General features: G+C 42.0%; 1 protein-coding gene and 1 pseudogene across 6 annotated transcripts in view; both read right to left on the bottom strand.

The window, feature by feature from the left end:
• The window catches only part of PIK3C2A (phosphatidylinositol-4-phosphate 3-kinase catalytic subunit type 2 alpha), a 107,412-nt gene extending 100,486 nt beyond the window's left edge, over positions 1-6,926 (bottom strand). For 2 of the 6 annotated variants that reach the window (XM_086339783.1, XM_086339782.1), the window contains exon 1: positions 6,790-6,924. The gene's annotated coding sequence lies outside the window, so the exon portion shown is untranslated. Of the gene's footprint in view, positions 1-6,789 lie in introns of all 6 variants that reach the window. The other 4 variants (XM_086339780.1, XM_086339784.1, XM_086339779.1 and 1 more) reach the window with 3 other exon arrangements.
• Positions 345-1,606, bottom strand: LOC147357663 (adenosine kinase pseudogene; annotated as a pseudogene).
• Positions 6,927-12,916: the final 5,990 nt, after the last annotated feature.

The raw sequence follows: 12,916 nt of genomic DNA, 5'->3' as shown, positions 1-12,916 counted from the left end.
CATGTGTGTGTATATGTGTACAAACACTTCTGAATTAAATATACTTGTATAAAAGCTAAAGATTTATGTATTATCTTTAATTCCTTTAAAAAAATCTATTCTATTAAATTGCATCTGCATTCAAAGCAGAAATGTAAAAAAATGATCACTTTGCTTAGTACACATGAATTTACAATGTAATGGAAAATGAAACAAAAATTTCAATTGAAATACTATATTTCTGTTTAATTGACATTTACCTGGCACTATCAGACTATGGAAATAAACCTCCTACTTTAGGTTGTTGAGAGAATAAAGATTCTATTGTGTATTACTGTACCCCCTATATTAAGATTCAACATTATTATAGTAGGAAAGGTGGCATTTTCTTCTTTATTAATATGGGAATTCTCAGGAAACAATCAAGGCAGTGTCTGTACTCCTGGGATGCAGTTTCATGCTTTTCCATCAGTGGAAGTCTGGCTTCTCAGGAAAGGTGCAGCCAGTCCTCCTAATTATGACACTTGCAGCATAGTGGCCAGCACAGATGCATTCAGTTAGGGGCTTGTCAGAGACCAGCTGAGACAGAAAACCTCCAACAAATGCATCTCCAGCTCCACTGGTATCGACAATTTCTTTCTGGTCTTGATCCAAGACAGCAAAAGTGGTGACTTCACTTTCTGTAGCCAGTATGGTGTCCTCTCTCCCTTGGGTGAAAATCACGATTCGCTGCCTCTTTGAGTTGACTTTTGGCAGAGCCTGTCTTTCTGGCTATTTCTTTAATGTCTTCAGTCTCAAAGCCTTGCTCTCTAGCAAAAGTGGCAGCTTCCACCTCATTTCCAAAAAGTATGTCAACAAAAGGCATAACTTTCATCAATGATTCCTTGTAGAACTGACTAATAAATGGTGCAGACAGATCCAAAGTGAAAATTCTGTTGTTTCAAGAAGCATGGTGAGCCACTTTTAAAACCAACTCTGGAGAAACTGTGAGGAAAAAACCTAGTATATAATAAACTCTCGCTTTGTCCACCAATATCCAGTTTTTCTCCATATCAAGATGTTTTTCCTTTTGGTAACAGTTGGCAGCAGCAAGATTAGCTACAAGTGAGCTGTTGCCACCAGTGATGCATGCAGCACAAGTTCCTGTTGGCTGCTCATTCTGTTCATAGTAATGAGCATCCACATGGGCTTCAGCAGCTTTTTTCTTCAGGATCTCCCCAAATGTATCTATCCCAATGCATCCAAAAAATGTTGCTGCTTTGTGTGGCTGCTGAATCATCCACTGGGCCACTTTAATTGAATTCTGGGTAGAGCCACCAGAATGATATTCAACTTTGAATTTTTTTACAAGTTCATCAAACAGTTCCTTATGTTTCTCTTCAGCCAAAATCTGGTCATTAGGTTTAAGAGAATACTTACCAAGGAAATCCTTATCCACTACAGCAGTGATGTCAAGAAGAGGATTTCCCATTCCAAAGAGAATATTTTCACTGATGGCCATCATAGCTTCACCTTCCAGCCCCACGCGACAGCGCTCACGTCCGATGCTCTGCGTCCGAACGGGTGGCAGCAGCAGGTACCACAGCCACCACTTCTGAGCTCAAGCACTCCACGACCGGGGAGCGCGTCCTCACACACCCCGCGTGCAGGCGGCCCCCCGTTTTTATGTTTTTAAATGAGCCATGCAAATCCTTCCTTAAAGCTTAATTTCTTCTCTTATCTAAGTTTTCCCCAAGTTGTTCCCTGAACACTGGTATAGCTCTGTCCTTGACACTTCATCACTTTCTTCCTACAATAATAGTTTAAAATCTAAATTCTTTGCTCAAAATAAAAAATCTTGCCTAGTTAACTCTCATCTATTTTAAGTGTGTGTGCGTGCGCTTAGTTGCTCAGTCACGTCCGACTCTTGCGACCCCATAGACTGCAGCCAGCCAGGCTCCTCTGTTCATGGGATTCTTCAGGCAAGAATATTGGAGTGGGTTGCCATTTCCTTCTCCAGGGGAATCTTCCCAACCCAGGGATCAAACCCAGTTCTCCTGCATTGCAGTCAGACTCTTTACCACCTGAGCTACGACGGAAGCCCAATTTTAAGTGTAACTAAACCATAGTGGTAACCCACTCCAGTATTCTTGCCTGAGAAATCCCATGGACAAAGGAGTCTGGCAGGCTGCAGTCCATAGGGTGGCAAAAGAGTTGGGTACGACTTAGCGACTAAACAACAATACCACCCCTTACATTTTTCTTTCCCATTAATAATTTTTTAATAACTAAACTACTCTCTGCTTCAAGGCAGGAATTACCCATCAATACACTCCAAAATCTGTTAAGGGCTATGTATCTAAACACTCGAGCACCATAGAAGAGATGCAATGAAGAGAACTCTAGGCTAGCATTGTAAGCCTGCTATGTTCAAGCAGTATCTGTAATGTATTATCCAAAACAAGTCACAGCTTCACTGGGTCTCATTTTCCTCTTCAAGAAAATGAAAAAAATACCTGCTCTATTTACTTCACAAAGAATAAGGCTGGTGGAGGGGGAGAATTAAAGGCTCTATAATCATCAATCAACACAAATGTAAGGACGTTATTTACTTTATCATTGTTAGTCATAGTTATCATGACTAAAATAAGCCTATTTTTTTTTTAAAACCAAACTCAATGCACAACAAATTAAATGAATCAGCGTTGTACATCATTTATTCATCAATAAGGTAACTTTTGTATTATAAGACTAATGAAAGCTATGTGTTTAACAATAGGGTTGTCAATTTTATAGTATATTAATTCATTCTCAAGGTGAAAAGATAAATACTCTGCTAAATAATTGCCTTCAAATCTATTACAATCAAGAGTGTTTAAATACCCCATTCACTTTTGTACCCAAATAGCTGAATTAAAAAATTTAAGAAACTCTGGGCTTCCCTGGTGGCTGCTTAGTGGTAAAGAATCTGCCTGCCAATGCAGGAGACACAGGTTCAATCCCTGGTCCAGGAAGACTCCACATGCTACAGAGCAACTCTGCCCGTGCGCCACTACTGAGCCTACTGAACTGTGCTCTAGACCCCAGAGCTGCAACATACATACCCTAGAGCCATGCTTAGCGACAAGAGGCCACCGCAGTGAGGAGCCCTTGCACCGCAACTAGAGACTAGCTCCCACTTGCCGCAAATAGAGAAAAGCCTGCACAGCGACAAAGACCCAGTACAGCCAAAAATAAATAAATAAAAATATTTTTTAAATGTTTTTAAGAAATCCAAAAAGCTGTTTAAAATTGTACAAATCTCCATTCGCAATAGCACCCCACTCCAGTACTCTTGCCTGGAAAATTCCATGGATGGAGGAGCCTGGTGGGCTGCAGTCCATGGGGTCGCTAAGAGTCAGACAAGACTGAGCAACTTCACTTTCACTTTTCACTTTCATGCATTGGAGAAGGAAATGGCAACCCACTCCAGTGTTCTTGCCTGGAGAATCCCAGGGACCGGAGAGCCTGGTCAGCTGCCGTCTATGGGGTCGCACAGAGTCGGACACGACTGAAGCGACTTAGCAGCAGCAGCAAAATGTCCATGTACATTCTCTCACTGTGCTTTGAATCCATCACTTGTTATAAAGAACAGACTGCAGAGACCAAGAGAGATACAAAGTATACATAAAAGCACAAAAGAAAGATGTTTCAAAACCTGACTGCACCAGACACAGGGAAAACAGTCCCAACAAAAACTCTATGAACAACCTGAACGATATCCTACAGCAAATCAATTTCTTCTTCTTTTTTTTTTTAGCAAATCATTTTCAAGTATAATTCCAATCTAAAGGCATGTATGAATACTATCAAAAGGAGTAGAAATTATAAATGACTACATTTATACTATTCTCATAGGAGTTGTTTTTTCTTTTCAAGCAAGAATCCGAGACAGAAAAGCAGAATTTTCATATTCTTGAACTGTATTGTCCAGTATTGTATATGCTAAACACAAACAGGGCTTCCCAGATGGCTCAATGGTAAAGAGTCCACCTGCCAATGCAGGACACTCGGGTTCAATCCCTGAGTAGGGACGATCCCCTGGGGAAGGAAATGGCAACCCATTCCAGTGTTCTTGCCTGGGAAATCCCATGGACAGAGGAGTCTGGCGGGCTACAGTCCATGGGATCCCAAAAGAGTAGTGGGCACGACTTACCAATTAAACAATAAACACAACAGCTACTGAGAGCTTGACAAGTAGTTAGTCCAAAGTAAGATGTGTTCTAAGTGTAAAATGAACACCAGATTTCAAAGATTTACCAAGAAAATGTAAAATACCTTACCTACGTGGCTCTCATTTAATATTTCTACTAAACAGCAGTGATTTAGATGTAGTCCAACTCTCACATGAAAGAAACAAGATACCAGAGGTATTAAACAGCTTGGTAGTATCTCGGCAGGGTCTGGAAGCTGATAACGTCTAACTTTCCCTCATTAATAAAAAGAATTAATCCTTTAATACTCAATTTGAGCACCTCCATCCTCATCAGATGCACTCATTCTCTCTCCATCTCTCAAGCCAGGTGATCATATCATTCTTAGTATTTTGGATCCACCATCCTTACATGCCATTATATCCATACTGTTATAATTTGTGTTTGTCTCCCCAAATGGACTAGAGAACTTATTGAGGACAAGTACTATCTCATTCGTTTTTCTATTCCTAGAACCACTGCTGTACCAGGCACCCTGTAGGCCCTCTGGATACAACCAGATCTTCCATAAAATGGACTTTTAGCCTTAGTCAGGTACACCACAAATCAAGTAAATGAACTGTACTGAAATATTCACCTTTATAATTTACATGCCTTAAATTATTTTTGGAATATGGCAAATACAATAAAATGGGTAATTTATACTATCAAAGAAACACAAGTTACACAGCATAAAAAAAACTGCTTCGCCCTGTTGCTCTGAAAAATTTGGTCCAATGCTCTGATAAGAACTCTGAACTCTTGGGAAATTCAACATTCTTGGTTAGGTATAAGTTCATTTACTGAATGTGCTTACTAAGTGCAAAAACACTGGGCTAGATTAAAGAATGATTCCTGGACATGGGAACTGATGTACCAATCTTCAATTAATTGAAAATTTTAGAATCATTTACAGCAGAAGGAAGAAACAATGAATCATATGCTTAATATACAACTAATTATTACATAAAGTTATAGTTTCTAGAATTCCTAAATGCAAGCATGCCAACTTTTATATCCCATGAAACAGAAAAAACTGTAAAATCTATGGATGAAAACAATGTACATATATTGCTTGCCAAGAAAAACTGCAAGCGACATGCATACAAAACACAACACAACAGAGACTTTCCTAAGAAAAAAACTGGTTTGGAATCTACTAATTTAGGCAAAATTACTTGAAGCAGCTCTATATGTACTTTGTACCTATGTAAAATCACTCTTGAAATAGGTTTGAGTTAAATAATCCAGTCAAAATGTTTTTCAGTACTTAAAGACTATCATAATATTAAACAAGCAGTTATCTTCAACAGTACAGACCTCAACTAAAGCACTTCGGTCTAATTTGCTCCTCTGAATAAGAGCATCAGCCCCAGCCCTGGCTGAGTTGCTGAGAGGCGTCTTATGTGGAAACTTAACCACAAGCCAAGGAGGCAAAGGTACAAAGTCTAGCCTGGAATCAGTGTTCCTGGATCTCCCTACAGCCTTCCTTCACCACTCTTCTAAGAATAGCTTTCTTTTTTCTGAATCTCTTCTAATCTGTGGCTTTGCTGCACCAATGTTACACAATTTTTCCAACAGCATCTTTCTGCCTGACACCAACCTGCAAAGATTTTGGGGTACTGCTTTAATAAATAATCTTGTTCAAAAACAAAGGTCTCCTTCTTTACACTCAATTCAACACCCACTGTTCAAAATAAAAATATAATTACAACCTGAACTCCCATCAGACTAACAGAAGGAAAGAACTAGCACAGGCTCCCTCTTCCACGTTCCTTATCTCCAGACTTTACTCCTTATTTTTCTCCTTTCTCATTTCCCTCCGCAATGCCTGCTCCACCCGCCCCCCCAAAAAACTCCAAAGCTGCAGAATCTCGTTTTTAAAGCCAAACCATAAAGCATGCGCTCTTTTTCCTTCAATTATTTATTGTTCCTCCGTCACTCAAGAAGACTTAGGCAAATATTTTTAATCTGACCGCCCTCCCAGAAAGATGATGCGCTAAATACACACAGAAATAATACTGTCTTCCTGAAGCAAGTGGATTGGATTCGCGGCAAAAAAAAAAAAAAAGCAACCGGGGAAGGGGGGTGGGTGGAGAAGAAAAAGGATCTGTAGCCCCCAAAGCCGGAGATGGGACAAGGAGGCGAAAAGAAGCGGGGAGGGGACGGGGGACGGTTCACAACTGAGAAGTGCAACACACGCACTCGGCAGAATTCAACAATTCGACCAGAGAATAGGACCCGCCACTGCGGCTCCAGCCCGGTCCCGAGAACAAGGGGGTGGCTTCCCCTCGCCCTTTCGGACAATACTAACTCCCAGGAGCCCCCTCCACCCACCACCCCCGACAAAAGGGTCCTGGTGGGATGCGGGCACCTTCGGAGGGGAAGCTGGCAACGGCCGGGATGGAAGCAAGGCCCAGGGAGAGGTGAGTCGGACTGGGGCAGCGCCAAGAGTACGGGATGGAGGGTCAGAAGCGGACACCCGGGGGACTTGGGGCCGCGGCAAGAGACTCTCCCATCCAAGACCCCAGGGGCCCTTCAGCGCCTTTGGAGAGCAGGGTCCCCGGTTCCGGCCCCCGCCGCACCTACTGTTCCTCACCTCACGCTGCCTGAGCCTCTGCCTCCACCACAACCCAAGGCGCCACAGCCGCAAAAATCCGAGCCATTTTCCACTCAGTCGCCTCAGCCGCTGCCGAGAGCTTCGGCGGACACCGCGGCCAGCCAAGCATAGACGTCACTTCCGGTCGGGAAAGCACCGCCTTCCGCACCCAGGCTTCTTTCGGATTGGCTGGTGCGGAGGGCCTACCTGAGGTAGTGGGCGGGGCTTGGGTGAGTCGCGTGAGGCTCTAACTCCGGTAGCTGCGAATGAGTCGGGCTCCTGGGGTATAGTGCCCAGCAGGCTTGGGATGTCTTTTTGTGCAGCCCCAGACCAGAGGAGAGGGACTCCGGGGACCCCAGTCGGCCACCTCTCAAACCCAGCGTCCAAAGCGCCCCCCAGCCACTGAACTACTTTACTGTTCCCGTGCCCTCTTCTTGGACTCTGCGCTCGTCTCCATCCGGACAGCAGCTCCCAGATTCGTGGTTTTGGCCCCAGGCCTGCGGACATTAGCTTGTGATTGGAGGATTGAAAGGAACAGGGAAGATATAAAATCGTTCACTCCAACCAGCGTCTACCGTTTCCTCACAGTGGATCAGGTGCTGCGGGGTGTGTAATTAGTAGTCCGCCCATCACGTGGAGTGTTTAAAGTGCTTTCGCATCATATTTAATCCTCACAACAGCCAGGTGAGAAGGTGGCCCAATGATAACTCATAACCAGACGGCTCTTTTCTACATCACAAAATATCTTTACATACAATCTCCATAATAATACCTTCCTCATGAGAATTGAATGAGCTTATGCTCATAAAATATTTAGTCTTCAAGTGTTACATTAAAAAAAAAATTACATGGCCATGTTAAACAGATAGGAAAATTACCCCCGTTTTACAGACAGTGAAGTTGGCGGCATGATTCAAACTTAGTCCTAGCTCTAATCCATAGTATTTTTATCTTTTAAACAGACCTCCTTTCAGAGATTCACAATCTTAATGTGATAGACTAGTTTGTAATTTTCAGTAAAAACAAGAACAAAAAGTCACCTCCGACAAACGGTGAAAAATAAATCTGATTTTTTCTTTCTTCCTTTTTTTTTTTTTTTTTTTTTTGAGGGAGGATGTTAATTAGATGAAGCCCTTTAATCATTGTAATATACATGCCTAAGACTCCCAGGAAATAAGACTGACTGGAGTTGCTCCTCTATGGAATCTAGAAGCAACTGTATGATTATTCCTTCTCGCTGTGACTATCATCTCTAGTCTACCCACCCTTCCATTTCCACCAACTCCCCTTCTCCCTCCTTGTATACACACTTCCAGGCAGGCTTTACACACCCTTAGAAAATGTCCCTTAGGAATCCGCTTAGTGCTACAGCATTGTTCTGCTTTATCTTCTGATCAAAGGAGGAATTTCTAAAATTGGCAGCTCTTTCTCAAGAGATTAAAAGGGGAGGGGAAAACTAATTGTCTCAGGCTGGTTTCCTAGCTTCTGTTCCAGAACTGAGTGTGCCTTCTAAAAGAAGGAAGGGGATTTTAGAGAACACTGTGTTTTGAGGGAAGATTATCTGACGTTTTTGTATCTTTCTTACATGTTTTGAGGGAAGGTTATCTGTTTGACTTTTTTGTATCTTATATTTTTCTTATGAGAAATATTTTCTCTGGGACCCAGCAGCAGAGGGCCCTTGCTTGAGTGAGCTCCTTGTTGCAATTCAGACTTCATTATTTTACTACTGTTTTATTATGGCTCTTGAATAGCCAATATTTCCTTCATAGGCTCTGATCAATCAAAAGGGTCCTAAGAAGAAGAAGAAAGGCAGCTTGATGGTTCTCCAGATTCCAAAAAAGCAGCATTCACAAACTGCCAAGTGTCAAGAATCTGAAATGGTAGCCCTCTCTTAGTTCATCTCATCTCTGACAATGAGCATATGAAGATGCATGTGTGAACAATAGAAACAAACTTCTAGGAGAAAGTGCCAACTGATGCTGCTATCTTTTGGAACCAAATAGGACATAGCTGGCACCATTTCTCCTCTTTCCCTTCTCCCACTGGCTTCAATATTAAGATTTAAAGGTAGAGGAAAGAATTGATGAGGAGGCATTATATTTTTAAGTGTTCCAATCCTAACCTCCCTAACGTTCCAATCCTAACCTTCCAATCCTAACAGAGAATGTCACAGCACCATAAATATCCCTAAACTTCTTTCAATACTAAATGAGAAATGGACAACCCTGTTTTGCCACAGGTAAACAATACTGACTGACATTTATTGAGCATTTTTGAAGGCCAGCCCCTGTTCTTAGTGCTTTATGAGTCATGGAGAGGAAATTACAAGAATCCCTCCAACAAGCTTATAAAATGATACCATTATGATATCCTTATTTTATAGCTGAGGAATTTGAGGAACAGAGGACATAAATAATTTGTCCAGGGTTACACAGTTACTCAATAGTCTGTTGTTTAGTCGCTAAGTCATGTCCAACTCCTTGTGACCCCATGGACTTTAGCACTCCAGGCTACCCAGTCCTTCACTGTCTCCCGGAGTTTGCTCAAACTCATGTCCATTAAGTCAGTGATGCTGTAACAGGAGGGAAAGGGGCAGGGCACAACTTTTGAAAGAATGACGTAGCCCGAGGACACAACATAAACTGATTAGAATCAAATGGGACCAAGACTAGACCTTGATGGCAGACAAGACTAGACCTTGATCCTCAATCACTAAGTGAAGTGACACACCCGGAGGTGCCATGACAGTTCCAGTTCAGTTCAGTTCAGTTGCTCAGTTGTGTCTGACTCTTTGCGACCCCATAGACTGCAGCATGCCAGGCCTTCCTCTCCATCACCAACTCGCATCACAAACTCCCTGTCCATCACAAACTCATGTCCATTGAGTCAGTGATGCCATCCAACCATCTCATCCTCTGTCGTCCCCTTCTCCTCCCTCCTTTAGTCTTTCCCACCATCAGGGACTTTTCCAATGAGTCAGTTCTTCACATCAGGTCACCAAAGTATTGGAGTTTCAGCTTCAGCATCAGTTCTTCCAGTGAATATTCAGGACTGATTTCCTTTAGGATTCACTGGTTGGATCTCCTTGCAGTCCAAGGGACTCTCAAGAGTCTTCTCCAACACCATAGTTCAAAAGCATCAATTCTTCAGAACTCAACTTTCTTTATAGTCCAACTCTCACATCCATACATGACCACTGGAAAAACCATAGCCTTGACCAGATGGACCTTTTGTTGGCAAAGTAATGTCTTTGAATATGCTATTTAGGTTGGTCATAACTTTCCTTCCATGAAGTAAACGTCTTTTAATTTCATGGCTTAATTCACCATCTGCTGTGATTGTGGAGCTCCAAAGAATAAAATCTGTCACTGTTCCCACTTTTTCTGCATCTATTTGCCATGCAGTGATGGGATCAGATGCCATGATCTTAGTTTTTTGAATGTTGAGTTTTAAGCCCCCTTTTCACTCTCCTCTTTCACCCTCATCAAGAGGCTCTTTAGTTCCTCTTCTGTTTCTGCCATTAGAGTAAAATCATCTACATATCTTAGGGTGTTGATATTTCTCCTAGAAATCTTGATTCCAGCTTGTGCTTCATCCAGCTGGGCATTTCGTATGATGTACTCTGAATAGAAGGTAAATAAGCAGGGTGACAATATACAGCCTTTCCCAATTTTGAACAAGTCCATTGTTCCATGTCCAGTTCTAACTGTTGCTTCTTGACCTGCATACTGGTTTTTCAGAAGGCAGGTAAGGTGGCCTGGTATTCCCATCTCTTTAAGAATTTTCCACAGTTTGTTGTGATCCACATAGTCAAAGGCTTTGGCATAGTCAATAAAGCTGAAGTAGATGTTTTTCTGCAATTCCCTTGCTTTTTCTATGGTCCAGTAGATGTTGGCAGTTTAATCTGATTCCTCTGCGTTTTCTAAATCCAGCTTGAGCATCTGGAAATTCTCAGTTCACAAACTGTTGAAGCCTAGCTTGAAGGATTTTGAGCAATACCTTGCTAGCATGTGAAATGAGTGCAATTGTACAGTAGTGCAGGTTAAGAAGCAACAGTTAGAATCGGACATGGAACAATTCTCCAAATCAGGCTTCAACAGTATATGAACCGTGAGTTTCCAGATGTTCAAGCTAGATTTAGAAAAGGCAGAGGAACCAGAGAGCAAATTGCCAACATCCGCTGGGTCATAGAAAAAACAAGAGAGTTCCAGAAAAACATCTATTTCTGCTTTATTGACTATGCCAAATCCTTTGACTGTGTGGATCACAATAAACTGTGGAAAATTCTGAAAGAGATGGGAATACCACACCACCTGATCTGCCTCTTGAGAAATTTGTATGTAGGTCAGGAAGCAACAGTTAGAACTGGACGTGGAACAACAGACTGGTTCCAAACAGGAAAAGGAGTTTGTCAAGGCTGTATATTGTCACCCTGTTTATTTAACTTCTATGCAGAGTACATCATGAGAAACGCTGGACTGGAAGAAACACAAGCTGGAATCAAGATTGCTGGGAGAAATATCAATAACCTCAGATATGCAGATGACACCACCCTTATGGCAGAAAGTGAAGAGGAACTCAAAAGCCTCTTGATGAAAGTGAAAGTGGAGAGGGAAATAGTTGGCTTAAAGCTCAACATTCAGAAAACGAAGATCATGGCATCCGGTCCCACCACTTCATGGGAAATAGATGGGGAAACAGTGGAAACAGTGTCAGACTTTATTTTTCTGGGCTCCAAAATCACTCCAGATGGTGACTGCAGCCATAAAATTAAAAGACGCTTGCTCCTTGAAAGAAAAGCTATGACCAACGCAGACAGCATATTATAAAGCAGAGACATTACTTTGCCAACAAAGATCCATCTCATCAAGGCTATGGTTTTTCCAGTGGTCATGTATGGGTGTGAGACTTGGACTATAAAGAAAGCTGAGCGCAGAAGAATTGATGCTTTTGTTCGGTAGTGTTAGAGAAGACTCCTCAGAGTCCCTTGGACCCTTGGACTGCAAGGAGATCCAACCAGTGAATCCTAAAGGAAATCAGTCCTGAATATTCATCGGAAGGACTGATGCTGAAGTTGAAACTCCAATACTTTGGTGACCTGATGTGAAGAACTGACTCATTGGAAAAGTCCCTGATGGTGGGAAAGATTGAAGGCAGGAAGAGAAGGGGATGACAGAGGATGAGATGGTTGGATGGCATCACTTATTCGATGGACATGAGTTTGAGCAGGCTTTGGGAGTTGGTGATGGACAAGAAAGCCTGGTGTGCTGCAATCCTTGGGGTCTCAAAGAGTTGGACACGACTGAGTGACTGAACTGAACTGTACAGTAGTTTGAATGTTCTTTAGCATTGCCTTTCTTTGGGACTGGAATGGCAACTAACCTTTTCCACTCCTGTGGCCACTGCTGAGTTTTCCAAATTTGCTGACATGCTGGGTGCAGCACTTTCACAGTATCATCTTTTAGGATTTGAAATAGCTCAGCTGGAATTTCATCACTTCCATTAGCTTTGTTTGTAGTAAAACTTCCTAAGGCTCAGTTGACTTCACACTCTGAGATGTCTGGCTTTAGGTGAGAGACCACACCATCATGGTTATCTGGGTCATTAAGACCTTTTTTGTATAATTCTTCTGTGTATTCTTACCACCTTTTCTTAATCTCTTCTACTTCTGTTAGGTCCTTGCCATTTCTGTCCTTTATTGTGCCAACCTTTACATGAAATGTTCCCTTGGTATCTAGAGATCTCTAATCTTTTCCATTCTATTGTTTTCCTCTATTTGTTGCATAGAGGGATGACACTCAAAAGATTAAATGTGTAGATGATGAAAAGATTTCAAGTTTGTGTAAAGAATAGGAAGTGTTTGTCCTGTGTTTCATTCAGCAAAAAAATAGAGGGAAAAAATTACCGAGCCCTTATTTTCAATAGGTCAGACACCATGGTCTGTGCTGGGGATACAATAGTGAACAAGACAAGGTGTCCCTGCCCTCATAGAACTCAGAGTCCAACACAGGAGACAAATATTAAACATCTAATTAAAGTCATTTAATCTCAATTGTGAAAAGTGATATGCAGGAAAACTGCAGGGTTCTTTGCTTTAGAAGGGAAGGCAGAAAGGTATTGAGCTCAG

This window comes from Bos grunniens, chromosome 15, assembly GCF_055505025.1.
Source record: "Bos grunniens cultivar Pamir isolate PY7600 chromosome 15, Bosgru_T2T1.0, whole genome shotgun sequence".
Classification (NCBI taxonomy): Eukaryota; Metazoa; Chordata; class Mammalia; order Artiodactyla; family Bovidae; genus Bos; species Bos grunniens.
This window is presented reverse-complemented; position numbering and strand designations above follow the sequence as displayed.